Source organism: Elephas maximus, chromosome 19 (assembly GCF_024166365.1).
Source record: "Elephas maximus indicus isolate mEleMax1 chromosome 19, mEleMax1 primary haplotype, whole genome shotgun sequence".
NCBI classification, from domain to species: domain Eukaryota; kingdom Metazoa; phylum Chordata; class Mammalia; order Proboscidea; family Elephantidae; genus Elephas; species Elephas maximus.
Window position 1 is genome coordinate 18,424,711 of NC_064837.1, and position 15,328 is coordinate 18,440,038.

General features: G+C 41.1%; 1 pseudogene; it reads left to right on the forward strand.

The window, feature by feature from the left end:
- Window positions 1-657: 657 nt before the first annotated feature.
- Window positions 658-1,598, forward strand: LOC126062974 (olfactory receptor 1D2-like; annotated as a pseudogene).
- Window positions 1,599-15,328: the final 13,730 nt, after the last annotated feature.

The window sequence follows — 15,328 nt, forward strand, 5'->3', positions numbered from 1 at the left end:
GGCAACTTGCCTGAGGTTTCGTAGCTCATGAGCGGCAGAGCTCAGACTTAGATTTAAGCATTTTGACAGCACAGGTTTAATCATTGGGAATGCGTTTAGTTTATCTATTTTTGTTACTGGCCATTTTATTGAATTCCCTTTTTAGTTCTAATAGTGTTCCAATTGATTGTTTTAGGTTTTCCAGTTAGATCACCATATCAGCAAATAATCATAACCTTTCCTTCTCCTTTCCAATATGTTTACGTTCCCTTCTTTGTCCAACTGTACAACACACACTTCTTAGAATGCATATACCTATTTTAAATATCATTTAAAAACCTATACAATACTGTAATATGTAAAGGCAATCTGTAATCTTTTAACACTTCTGCAGGTATTGCAAAATAATAGGATTTAAAATAAAATCATAAGCATTATTTCTGTAACATTGTGTATGGCACATTAAAAGTTGCTAGAATACTTAAACTACATAAAGAATTCCCATGTTATGTTTTTGACTCCGTTAATACCTTGTTGCATATTTGAAAAACATATAAAGTCTAGTTTAAGACATTTTTAATGCTAAGAAAACTCGATCTTGCTTATCTGAATGTCCTTATTCAATCGAGGACACTTGATAAACATTTGCTGGTGCTAATGTTGCAGACTGTTAGGGAAATGGATGGAGACAACCAGACCGGGGCCTCCAAGTTCCTGCTCGTTGGGCTCTCAGAGAAGCCCGAGCAGCAACGAATACTGTTTTGGATGTTCCTGTCCATGTACCTGGTCACAGTGATGGGAAATGTGCTCATCATCCTGGCCATCAGCTCTGACTCCCGCCTGCACACTCCCATGTACTTTTTCCTGGCCAACCTCTCCTTCACCGATCTCTTCTTTGTCACCAACACAATCCCCAAGATGCTGGTGAACCTTCAGTCCCAAAACAAAGCCATCTCCTATACGGGGTGCCTGACACAGCTCTACTTCCTGGTCTCCTTGGTAGCCCTGGACAACCTCATCCTGGCCGCAATGGCCCATGACCGCTATGTGGCCATCTGCCGCCCCCTCCACTACACCACAGCCATGAGCCCTGGCCTCTGTATCTTGCTCCTGGCCTTGTGTTGGGTCTTCTCTGTCCTCTACGGCCTCATCCACACCCTACTTATGATCAGAGTGACCTTCTGTGGGTCCCAGAATATCCACTACATCTCCTGTGAGATGTACGTCCTGCTAAGGCTTGCGTGTTCCAGCACCCAGGTCAATCATACAATGCTGATTGTCACTGGCTGCTTGATCTTTGTCGTTCCCTTGGATTCATGATTGTGTCTTATATCTGGATTGTCAGAGCCATCCTCCGAATACCCTCCACCTTTAGGAAGTACAAAGCCTTCTTCACCTGTGCTTTCCACGTGGCTGTGGTCTCTCTTTTCTATAGAACACTTTATATGGTCTATCTGCAGCCCCTCCACACCTACTCCATGAAGGACTCAGTGGCCACAGTGATGTATGCTGTGATAACACCCATGATGAACCCTTTCATCTATAGCCTGAGGAACAAGGATATGCATGGAGCTCTAGGAAAACTCTTCCTTGGAAAAGCTTTTCAGAGGTTGACATAAGAGTAATTTTGGAAAGAGAGCATTTAAATGGAGATCAGGAATTTCCTCCACCATGTGCAAAGCATTAGCCTGTGGAGTACACAGGAGTAGTTAGGATATAGATACAGCTCAGAATAAGATTATAGATCGATGGTGAAGAAAAGACATATATATGTAACCCAATGTCCCCTAGACTTCACCAGCCTTGGCCATAAATATGGTCACGCTACTAACACTAGAATTTTGCAGGATAAAATCCAACTTGCCTAACCACAGGGCTACAATGCCATTGTCTCATCCTTATCAAAATATACTCAATTGGTACTGGCATAGGATGGGATGGTCTCTTCTGTCCTCCAGGACATGTCCATTCATGTTCTTAAGTTCTGCAATCAATGCCTATGGAAGCAGCAGTCAAGAAATCAAATGATGCATTGCATTGGGCAAATCTGCTGCAAAAGACCCCTTTAAAGTGTTGAAAAGCAAAGAAGTCACTTTGAGGACTAAGGCCATAATATTTTCAATCACCTCATATGTATGCAAATGTTGTACAATGAATAAGAAAGACCAAAGAAGAATTGATGTCTTTGAATTAATGGTGTTAGTGAAGAATATTGAATATACCATGGATTGCCAGAACAAGGGACAACTCTGTCTTGGAGGAAGTACAGCCAGCGTGCTCCTTGGAAACAAGGATGGTGACGCTTTGTCTCACATACTTTGGACATGTTATCAAGAGGGGCCAGTCCCTGGAGTAGGACATCATGCTTGGTAAGGTACAGGGCCAGCCAAAGAGAGGAAGATGCTCAATGAGATGGACTGACATAGTGGCTGCAACAATAGGCTCAAACATAGCAACGATTGTGAGAATGGCACAAGACTAGGCAGAGTTTCGTTCTATGGTACACAGGGTTACTATGAGTCAGAACCAACTGGGCAGCAGCTAACAACAACAACTGTACATTCCCTGAAGAAGTGTGCTCCTTTCCTGATGATGTGTCAGGCTCAACTCCCACTGCTTCATGCTGACTCACAGTCCCTCTGGACAAGGATGTTCCTCTCCTTTCTTTCGGAGTTGATTTTTATCATTTGAGTCCAAACAATATTGCCTGTGCCTGTCTCCGGCATTTCTAAGTTAGAGCTTGGCACTGGAAGGTCATCCGATGCTTTACTTCTGTGGTTCCTTGCCTTTCATCTCTTCTTCACACAACTCCATCCTTCCCTCATGTCATGTCATGCCATGTCTTGTCATGTCATGTCATGCCATGTCCTGTCCTGTCAATACATGCTTATGAACAGGAGTGGTGTTGGCGGCAGTAGAGAGGGAGGAGGGAACTGTGAGACCCTATATCTACTTACGTTCAGCAAGCCTTGTATAAATGAACAGATAGAAAGTAGTGTGTAATAGCTGATGAGCAGTTTAGTCAGTGGGACTGTGGCAGTTTGAAGGAGGGAGCAATCATTTTTAGATGAAACAGCAGAACCAGTAATTGACCTAGACTTTAAAGGACAAGGAGAGTTGAATTGATTTGATGTTCATTCAGTCATTCATTAATTCATTCAACTGATAATGACTTAGTGCTCATTAGGGCCCTCAAACTGGTTTACAAGCATGAATAAGGAGCTCGCAGTCTCCTGGGGAAGTAGACAATGATTACAGTAAATTAAATGGACCTAACTCATCAGGTAAAAGGGAATGTTTAACAGGTTTACTAAACAGTAAAGTACAGAAATATGGTATCTAACAGAGGCACGCCGAAAGCACAAGAATACACAAAGGTTGAAAGTAAAAGAAGAGAAACAGTCATACTGGGAAAATACTAATCAAAAGAAAGCTGAATATAATTATATTAACATCTCATAAAAGGAACTTAAAGGCAAAAAGCATTATTGAACTTTTCCAAGACACTCTGTGAGACAAAATTTAAGCCTTGTCACCCCTTTTTTGCAGGGTTCCCTTCCAAGGCCCTTAAAAAAAAAATTGCCATTGAGCCAATTCCAACACACGGCAACTGCATGTGTTACAGAGTAGAAGTGTTCCATAGGTTTTTCTTGGCTGTAATCTTTACAGAAGCAGAATGCCAGGCCTTTCTTCCAGAGTGTCTCTGAATGGGTTCGAACCATCAACCTTCAGAATAGCAGTCTGGTGCAAAACATCTTATACCGCCCAGGGGCATCCAAGGCCCTTACTTAATTTTTTCTTTGTAATATTTTTTTCTTACATGGGACCCCCAAACTACATAGCTTCAGGCCCCAAAAACATGTGTATGCCTAGTCACTACTTAAGTCACTAAAATAAAGCAATTTTAAAATTGCTTTTACCTAAAAGATAGTCTCAAAATATATGAAGTAACTTTGGCATAACCATAAGGAGAAATCGACAGAATCACCACCAGCCCTCTCTTGATTTTTGGCGAGTCAGATGGACAGAGGGTTGGTAAAACTGTGAAGGATTTGAACAGCGTGGTGGTTGACAAACTTGATCTAGACTTATGTAGAGATCTGCATCCTACAACTGGAAAGGGAGTATTAGTCTTAGGCACATGTTGAACATCTGTAGAAATGAGTCATATACTGGGTCATAAAGAAAATCTCACGAAATTTCAAGGACTATATGGGCCAAGCACAGTTTCTGATCACAACCAGCCAATTGGTTTGGGAGTTAATAACAGAAAGGTGAACGGAGAACCCCCAAATGTTTGGACATTGGGAAGCATCCTGCTAAATAACTCAGGGTTAGAAAAAAAATCAAAATGGAAATATCTAGAACTGAGTGATAATAAAGACTTGTAGGATATGGCACGCATGGTGCTTTGAGGGAAATGACAGTCTAAAATAATTATACTAGAAAGAAATAAAGTGTAATGCATTTTGAGCTAAATATTCATCTTAGGACTCTGGAACAAATAAGCAAAGAAATGACATCAGGGAACATAGAAGAAAGGAGACAAAGGAATTGGGAGTAGAAATCAATGAAATAGAAAATAAAATATAATGGAAAGAATGAAAAAGCCAAAGGTTGATTCTTAATAAAAAATAATGGAGTGGAAAAACATCTGAAAGAGGATCAAAAGAAGGAGAGAGAAGACACAAACAAATACCACAATGGGAAAAAAAGGGGGAGGGAGATAAAATCAAGATTAGAATGATTACAAGAGAATATTACCAACATCCATAGACCAAAAATTTTTAACATTTTGACAAAATGAATGAATCCCTGGAAAAATATGACTTGCCAGAGCTGATTCAAGGAGAAATGAAAACATTGAATAGTCCTATTACTATTAGAAGAATTAAAGCAATGGTAAAAAATATTCCCAAATAAGAATACAGACACATTTATCAGATGCAAACGGTTTTACAGGCTAGTTTCAGCAAGTTGTGGATCATCTAATTTTCTTACAATTCTTTCAGAGGGTCGAAAAAGAAATAAAACTTCCCAATTCATTTTATGGGTCAGTATAACTCACACTAAAGCAAAAAAACAATGCAAGAAATGAAAGGTTCAGGGGTTAATTTCATTTAAGACTATAAGTATACAAATTCTAAACAAAATAATAGTAAATTGAATCCAATAGAGTGTTCTAATAATAATACGAGATGGCCAATTTGGGTTTATCACAGGTATGTAAAGATAACTTAGTATTTTTTTATTCATAAATGTTCTTGACTATACTGACAGATTGAAAGAAAAAAAAAACTTGGTTATACCAATAGATGCGGAGAAAACACCAGATAAAATTTTAAACAAAAAATGTCCTTGATAAAGCAGTAAAATTATTTTATTAAATCTCAACCCTTGAGCATTATCTTTTTAATATTCTGTGTAATAAAATGGGAAGTACACATAAAACACTTCTACACCACAAAGTACAATGGTTGTCTTGACAGGATATACTTGTGTAATTGTTTGAGTTTGAGCTAAACTAGCCACTTCGTGGAACACCATTTTTATTTGAAAAGAACCGACTGATAAACTATGGCTATTTAGACTTGAGTTTATTTGGCAGGTATTTTCTCAAAAATGAAAAAAACCAAGCTTGTCACTATAAGGAAAACAATAGACAGTATTTGTCACCAGCAATGATATTTGAGCTGTCAAGCAAATTGTTAAAAATTTTGGAAAATTTGTTTCTGCCATGGTGATCTTGACAGTTTGTCAATACTTTAAGACTTTTCTGATGAAATCAGTAGTGACATATAGACAAGTAGATAGATCACTAGATAGATATAGATATGCAAGATCATATAATGACATATATCAACATCTAGAAGATCCATATGACTCAATGAATCAATATTTTTCAAATGATCAATGCATTATGTGACAAAGTCACACATGGGTAAACGATTGATTCAAAACGCAAGTCAGGTCAACAGATTTTTATGTCAGAGAGGATAAAAAGTTCATTAATATGCTATCAGACTCCACATTGCTACTAACCTTTGAGAAATTACCAACAAAAACAACCCAAGTGCCCACCAATGATGAATGGATAAACAAAATATGGTATATACATACAACGGTATCATTCAGTCATGAAGAGAAATAAAGTTCTGGTATAGGCTATGAGATAGAGGAACCTCGAAAACAAGCTCAGTGAAATGTCAGATACAAAAGAACAAAGATTTCATGGTCCCACTTAAATGAAGTGGGCTATGAATATCTAGAATAGGCAAATCCATCGAGACAAAAGAAGATTAGTGGTTACCAGGGGCTGGGAGGAGGGAGGAAAGCAGAGTTTAAAAAAAAAAAAAGATTGATAATGCCCTTTGTCGGTGAGGATCTAGAGAAACAGCCACTTCCGTGCACTAATGGTTGGAGTACAGATTTGTAGCTATTTTTAGGAAAATTCATAAACAGAGCCGAGAAGTTTCCACCCTCACACCCAGGGGCATAGCTGGAAGTGAACCGCCTGTCCTAGAACCTGTCATACATCCCATCTATTTAGCCCCATGTGCCAGGTCTTGGGGAAAATCATTAGCCTTATCTTTCAGCTCACTCCTTTACTCTTCAGCTGGGTCCATTCTGCTACTTGGGCTGTATGTATATATATATATTTTTCATTTTAACAACTATATTTTACATTTGCGAGGTCTCTAACTTTTTGGAATTTTAAATGGAGCACAAGCCTTTTTCTCTCATTCTAAGCCATAGGGCTTACTTCCCAGGCTGCAATCCTTTCATGGTCTGGCATCCTGTCTACTTACCTCTGACCAAAAGCATCTTCTCCGCCTAACAGTGACACACACACATACACACACAAATAGACTCCAGACCTCAGCTCTCAAGAGAACAACCAGATGTGCGTATTCTGAGCACCCCAAGCACTGGTATTTATGGTGCCATCTGATGGGAAAATAAATATCAAAACTTCTTACTAATTAACCCAAAACATTATGTATGAAGCCCCCATTGAGTCAGATTTTAATTGACTTTTTAAATCCATATAAACAATGTTGACAAGCAGAAGGTAAACAGGGAGGCTTCTGTATACATAAATGCCTTATTTGTATAGATAATGCTGTAAAAGGTACTCAAGAAGCTTAGAAGTTTCCTTTGGAGATGGGGATAAGGATACCAGAGTAGGGGTTAGAGTTAATTTTCACAAATTACTCATTTATACGGTTTGTACTTTTTCATTCATGTGTATATGCTACATTTATATATATATATATGTATGTATACATATAGTTAAAAGTGAAACATGGTTCCTCAAAAATTAAACACAGCATTAACAGAGTGCCTGGTGGATTCAAACTGCTGAACTTTTGGTTAGCAGCTGTAGCTCTTAACCACTACGCCACCAGGGTTTCTAGTGTTACCATACAAACCAGCAATTCCAGTCCTAGGTATGCACCCAAAAGAACTGAAAGCAGGAACAGAGATCCTTGTACACCAGTGTTCACTGCAGCACTATTCACAATAGCCAAAGGTGGAAACATCCTAAATATCCATCAACAGATGAATGAATAAATAAAATGTAATACGTACTTTCACTGGACTAGTACTCAGTCGTATAGAAGAATGAAGGTCTAATACATGCTACAACATGGATGGATCTTGAAAACATTACTCTGAGTGAGAGAAGTCAGTCACAAAATGACAAATATTGTATGACGCCACTTACATGAAATATATAGAATAGGCAAGTGTGTAGAGATCCAAGTTTATTAGTGGTTACCAGGGGCAGGGCGGAGGGAGGGGGAAAGGAAGACACAATGCCTACAGGAGACTGAACTTCTTAAGGGGAATGGAATAATTCAGAAATGGTTAATGGTGATGGGTGAACAACATGATGATCATATTTAATGTCACTGGACTGTACCACAATTTAAAAAATGTCAAAATGGTAAAAAAAAAAAAAAAAGTAAAATAAAAATTAAGTCTCTACCCTTCATTCTCCATGTCCACTTTGCTATCCCAGGAGTAATCACTGTTAACAGTTTTGACCTGTATCCTTTCACACCCTTCCTGCATAGCTTTTCTGGGCCAGCAGTGTGTTCCCGTCCGTGTCCACATACGACATCGTGGGATAAACTGCACTTAAATTACCTGCACACAGCAGTAAGGCCCTGTGTAATTGTGGTTCACGGTCAGACGACAGATCAGGGACACAGATGTGAAGCTAGCGATGCTGCTGGAGCAACGGTCGCCAGCTTGCCATGTGGCACTGCCCACTTCGTCTGGCACCCTCACTTTCGGCTCAGGCTCATGTGACTAGACCACGGCCTCGGCACCAGAACCTGTCCCAGGCTCCCTTACAGAGTATTTTCTATCTTGAATTTTATTGTTTGGCAAGGTTCCCCACTGTTTCCATTCTGGTTGTATTGCTTCAGCCTTTAAGCTACATATGAGCAGTCAGCAAGACCCAGCTCTGCGCCTCTGCAGGGAGGTGGGGCCAGCCTCTCTTAGGTGTATAGGTAACCATCGCCCTTCTCCATGAATCAGGACCCAGCAACTCCATGAAGACCCAGAGTGAGTTTACATGTGTGTGCACCACATGTGCGTTGGAAAGGGTGGGTGAGCTACAGTTTTCTCCATTAACCATTACAGGTTACTGATCTTGGGCCTACAAGCTTTCCAAGAATCAATAAGATGCTGGCATCCTGAAAAAATATGTATTCTTGGCTCCAAAATACTAAAAGAAAATTGAAATTACTAAGTATGTATTTAAATGGTTTCAAAAACTAGCACATCAACTTGTCAACAACTCAAGTCTTTGAGAGTCACCTACCAATTCTTTATTGTTGGGTGTAGGTGCATATTAATGAGTTTGACATTTCATAGAGTTAGGCCTCCAAACGGTTAAGCGCTGGGCTACTAACCTAAAGGTTGGCAGTTGGAATCCACCCAGAAGAGAGGCCTGGTGATCTACTTCCAAAAGGTCGCAGACATTGAAAATTACTCTGAAACACTTGAAGTCGCCATGAGTCAGAATCCACTGGAAGGAAACTGGTCTGTCTGTCTGTCTGCCTGCCTGTCTGTCTGTAGCTTCCAGTACTAATCGCCTTAAGAGGGCCCCCAAGGTCTCCTAACCAACAGCTGGGAGACGCTGGCTGGGACTGACTGCTGCCCACCCAGCTCATGGGGAGAGGGCTGACCACAGTGGTCTTCTCCCTCTCCACCCAGTGCTCTATCCCAGACTCCGTTCGGCCCCTGGCAGAGCATCCAGAGAGGGATGGAAAGAAAAACACCGCTTCCCTGCCTTCCGCCCTTTTCTACTAGGGGCGACGGTGCTGAACCCACCTAACCCCTCCCCGGGACCAGGCGTCTCTGTGGAAGGTCCCGAAGCTCCTTCATCCCTTATCCACGGCACTGAGGCAAAGATCGGTGGGCAGGGCTTCCAGCCAGCCTAAGTCGGTTCAGGAGCTATGGGGAACCCGGGTCACCCCAAAGGGACAGCAGTGGGAGCCGGGCAGCAGCCAACTGGACGCCCTAGTCGGTCCGCCCTCCTTAGGCCAGGCCTCTCGGGGGGCTCTAGATCCGTTTCAGGCTCCCTGGATGGGCGGGCCGACCACACGCCCACCCTGGGCCGACAGCCAATAGAAGGAAAGGAAAGGCGGGACTCCTGCAGAATCAGCCAATGAAAAGCCCATAGAGGTCTGCGGTCAAATTACCCTTCTCGGTCCGCCATGAACAACGCTCTCACGCTCTGCAGGTTTCGTGCGCCACCCAGTGGCGGCCGGACAGGGACTTAAAGCGTCGTTCTGACTAAGATTAAAATCCACCCGGTAGACATTATTAATGTCACTGAACTGTGCATGAGAAGGCTGGTGAAATGGGAAGTGTTTTGTTACTTACATCTTTACCACACACACTCAAAAAAACCTCTGCACCAACTCCGGTGGCGCTCCCCCGTTTCAGAAGAAAGGACAATCCTGCCAGCCCTCCCCACCTACTACCAAGCAAGGAAATAGCCCCCCGCCCTTCCACCCTTCCTTAAAACGAAGTCCCTCTCTCACACCTGTGAAGGATTCTACATGAGATAGTAGTAAATTAAGTTGAGGAATAAATGACATTATCTATCAGATTGATGGGTGACTAAAAGACATTTGATAAAAGTTAATATCTATTACTCATTTTAAGGAAAAAAATGAAACTCTAAACTAAGAAGTAAGAGAAATCTTAATAAACACTCAGAAAAGCGCTGCAGATCTCACACTGTGTGAAGCACCAGAAGCATTCCTGTTGACAAGATGAAGAGAAATACCTCTTCCCTCACAGCTTTCATTTTCTGCTTTGGAGATCAGGACTAAACTACAAGACCTTATGTGGAGGTCATAAAAGCTTCCAGAAAAGAAGAACGATGAACTACAAACTGAAGAATTAGAATGACTACCTTGGATTTCAGCGGTGAAGCAACGACTTCACAATTCTGTAAAAATACATATTCTTAGCCCAGAATTTCAAGACGAACTTGTAATGTAGTGTAAGGGTAGAATAGAGATTTGAAAGGCCTAGGAAAATTTCTCTCCCATTCTTTTTTAAGGAGCTACCAGGAGACCAGTCCCAGCAAACAGGGAATACTTAAAGGACAAGGAGTTAATGAGGTCCAGAAAGTCAGATTTAACCCAGGATAGTAGAGGGGGAAAAAAAAAAAAAAAAGTTCCAGGATAATGGTGACACCATAGGCCTGGAAAGCAACCAGGCCAAGTTGGAACAAAAAGATAAAGGGTAAAAGTAGATTCAGTATCAGGGGAAAAGTAGATTCAACGGAACATAAGAAAAGAAATGAATTTATGTATATGAGAAAGACCCACCCATCTGTCAATTTGTCCTGTGGTGGTAGCTTGCATGTTGCTATAATGCTGGAAGCTATGCCACCGGCATTCAAATACAAGCAGGGTCACTCATGGTGGACAGGTTTCAGCTGAGTTTCCAGACTAAGACAGACTAGGAAGAAGGACTTGGTGGTTTACTTCTGAAAAAAGTTAGCCAGTGAAAACCTTATGAATATCAGCAGAACACTGTCTGATGTAGTGAAGGAAGATGAGCCCCTCAGGTTGGAAGGCATCAAAATACTGGGGAAGAGCTGCCTCCTCAAAATAGAGTTGACTTTAATGGTGTGGATGGAGTAAAGCTTTCAGGACCTTCATTTGCCGATGTGGTATGACTCAAAATGAGAAGAAAAAGCTGTAAACATTCAGTAATAATAGGAACGTGGAATGTACAAAGTACAAATCTAGGAAAATAGGAAATGTGAGTGCTAAACATCCATATCCTGGGCATCAGTGAGCTGAAATGGACTGGTATTGGCCATTTTGAATCAGAAAATCAATAGTCTACTATGCCACAAAAGACAAATTGAAGAGGAATGGCACTGCATTCATTGTCAAAATGAATGAACTGAAGTACAATGCTGTCAGTGATGGGATAATATCCATATGCTTACAAAGAATCAGTTAACACAACTATTATTTAAATTTACTCACCAACTACTAAGGCCAAAAATGAAGAAATTGGAGATTTTTACCAACTTCTGCAGTCTGAAATTGATCAACCATGAAATCAAGATGCATTGATAATTACTGGTGACTGGAATGCAAAAGTTGGAAACTATGAAGAAGGAAAATATGGCCTTGGTGATAGAAACCATGCTGGAGATGGCAGGACAGAATTTTTTAAGACCAATGACTTCTTCATTTCAAATACCTTTTTTCAGCAACATAAATGGTGACTATGCACATGAACTTCATCAGATGGAACACACAGGAATGAAGTCAACTACATCTGTGGAAAGAGACCATGCAAAAGATCAGTATCATCAGTCAGCACAAGGCCAGGGGCTGAATGTGGAACAGACCATTGATCGTTCAAATGCAAGTTCAAGTTGAAGCTGAAGAAAATTAAAACAAGTCCACAAGAGGCAAAGTACAACCTTAAGTATACCCCACCTAAATTTAAAGACCATCTCAAGAATAGATCTGACTCACTGAACACTAAAGACTGAAGACCAGACGAATTGTGGAATAATATCAAAGACATCATATATGAAAAAACAACAGGTCATTAAAGACAAGAAAGAAAGAAAAGACCAAAATGAATATCAAAAAAGACTCTGAAACTTACTCTTGAACGTCGAGTAGCTAAAGCAAACCGAAGAAATGATGAAGAACTGAAGATTTCAAAGGGTGGCTCAAGAAGACAAAGCAAAGTATTTTAATAAAATGTGCAAAGACCTGGAATTAGAAAACCAAAAGGGAAGAACATGCTCGGCATTTCTCAACATGAAAGAACTGAAGAAAAAACTCAAGCCTCGAGTTACAATATTGAAGGAGTCTAGGAAGAGAAATAGACTCATTAACAACCCGCAAGATGCAGATGACACAACCTTGCCTGCTGAAAGTGAAGAAGACTTGAAGCACTTACTGATGAAGATCAAAGACCACAGCCTTCAGTATGGATTACACCTCAACATAAAGAAAACAAAAATCCTCACAACTGGACCAATGAGCAACATCATGATAAACAGAGAAAAGATTGAGGTTGTCGAGGATTTCATTTTACTTGGATCCACAATCAACGCCCATGGGAGCAGCAGTCAAGAAATCAAAGGACACATTGCATTGGGCAAATCTGCTGCAAAAGTTGAAAGCGTTAAAAAGCAAAGACGTCATTTTAAGGACTAAGGTGCGCCTGACCCAAACCATGGTGTTTTCAATCGCTTCATGTGCATGTGAAAGCTGGACAATGAATAAGGAAGACAGAAAAAGAGTTGATGCCTTTGAATTATGGTGTTGGCGAAGGATATTGACTACACCATGGGCTGCTGGTTTGGGGGAAATAGATCGCCAGGACTTTCTCCCTAGGTGCCTCTGGATGTACTCAGTCCTTCAGCCTTTGAGTGAAAAGCCAAGCCCATTAACCATTTGCACCACCCGGGGCTCTTTCCGGAGCCAGCCTGAGATTATCAGGACTTCCCAAGGAGGGAGAAGGGCAGGGGGAATTGTACCTGATAAATTCTGCCTCACTGTGAGCCCAGAGCCATGTGCACACATTAGTGCTAGTTAACAGTAGTTAACCCAGTGATCCAAGGAGGAGAGAGGAGAGAAAACAAAGGAAACAGAACCCTTTAGTAAACCATTTGCCTTTTCACTCTCTAACAGTAGAAATGTTTACTAAAAATTTAAGTGTTTTTCTATTTTGCTTCCCTGAATACACAATATTTTTACATAGCCTTCCCCAGGCATTCAAGAGCCTGAAGGGAAATTGGGGTGTGCTACAAAAGGAACGCCAAGAGAAAGAATTCCATAATATATTGTTTCAGTCCTTAAAAATGAACAAAGAAACAAACAAAACGATTTGTTGAGAAGGAATTTTTCAGGTTTATCTCCGTTAGCAGCAGATTAGCAACCACAGAGCTGACCGGAGGCATACAGAAGATAGCTCTGCCTGCATTAAAGTTCAGCTGCAGTCAGGAAGAGGGACAGGACTTAGAGGATAAAACAGTAAGAAAAACAGTAAGGTAAATGTCCTTTCATATTTCAGTAAGTCTGTAGCTAAAGCAGGTTCAGGGATGGTTAATTCAGAAGCTCAATTATGCCATTAAAAACAAATAACAAACAAAGCAGTTCTTTTCACCATTTCACTCTGCTACTCTCAGCTTTTCTCGTGCTTGGTAAAGTGGAGGGTCAGTGAAAAAAAGGGAGACCCTCCACAAGACAAAGTGACACAGTGACTGCAACATCGGGCTCAAACAGCAACAATTGTGAGGCTGGCCCAGGACCAGGCATTGTTTCGTTTTGTTGTACACAGGGTCACTATGAGCCAGACCTGACTCAATGGCACCTAACAACAACAATGTTCTCAGCTTCTTGGCTTTGCTCCTTTGGTCTGAATTTTGTGGCCACACTTGGCTGCAGCCGCTCCAAGCATCACATCCTCACACAACGAAATACAGAGGCCAAAAAGGACAGACGAGGATATGACTCTTCCTCATAACCCTTTTTACTTTCCAAGAAATTCCCTCAGACGATTTACTTGCACATAAGCTAATTAATTCTTTTTCAGTGTTTGTGTTTTGGTCTGGTTTGGTTTAGTTTTTTCACCAATGATATGAGGATAGAGAGGGTCTGCAGATTCAGGAAGCTGAGTAAAATAATATAGAACATGGGGTGGCAGAATCAAGAGAGGAGACTGTAGCCATTATAGGTTTTGTCTGTCCAGTATTTTCCTCTTCCTCCTTCTGATTACAGCACCCACTTTCCTTTAGAGAACTCCTCCCTCAGGTTATATGGTCCTATTGGGCTGTCAATCATAAAGACCCACCCCTATGGCCATGGGAGCAAGCACGTGAATTTGGCTGGGCCAATCATTGTACTGCATCCTTCTGAACACAGTGATTGGCCCAATGAATGAACACGTGACTTATGCCTGGGCAATTTGCATTCTTCCCTGGAATTTTTCAAATTGGAGATGGAAAGGTAGCCCTTTGTTCTCTCTGGATTATACAATGTAAGCCTATAGGCCTGGGGTGTTGAGGCCATCGTCCCTACAATGGGGAAAGCCACACAGAGAGGAGAAACAGCAGGAAAGAAAAAGGGAGACTGACTTCTACCATCGCTGAGTGCCCACTTCCTGAGGTCTAGTTCCTACAATGCTTCCTCTTCAGTGAGCTCCCCTGTGTTTGTCCCAGCTGCCTGAGTCAGTCAATTAGCCTTTCCCTTAATTCAGTTTGAATTGGGTTCCTGACACTTGAAACCAAATGAATTTTAATACAATGACCTAAAACAGTCTCCTTGGACCAGAATGATTAGTTGAACTATAAAAAACAGTATTCTCTGAACAAAATTTGGAAAATATGTACAAATATTAAGTATAAAGAAAAGTCACTGATAATTTACCTCTCGTATGCAAACACTGTTAACATTTTTCCATATTTTCTCCCAGGCTTTGTTTTCAGTATGGGATCACGCCATATGCACAACTTTGTACCTCTGTTTTTTTATGTAACATTATGTTGTAAGCAATTTCTCATGCGATTGTTGTTGTGGTTAGTTGCCATCAAGGGGATTCCAACTCGTGGTGACCCCATATGTGCAGAGTAGAACTGCTCCATGGGATTTTCAAGGCTGTGACCCTTCAGTCCTATCTTCTGAGGCACGTCTTGGTGGGTTCAAATCTGGTAGAGCTGTGCACAGGTTTTCACTCAGTCCCCATATGTGGAGCTCCTACTGTGTGCCAGGCATTCTGTTGGACACTCAGGTAGAGGAATGAATTTCAAGAGTCCTTAGACTAAGCCCCTCAC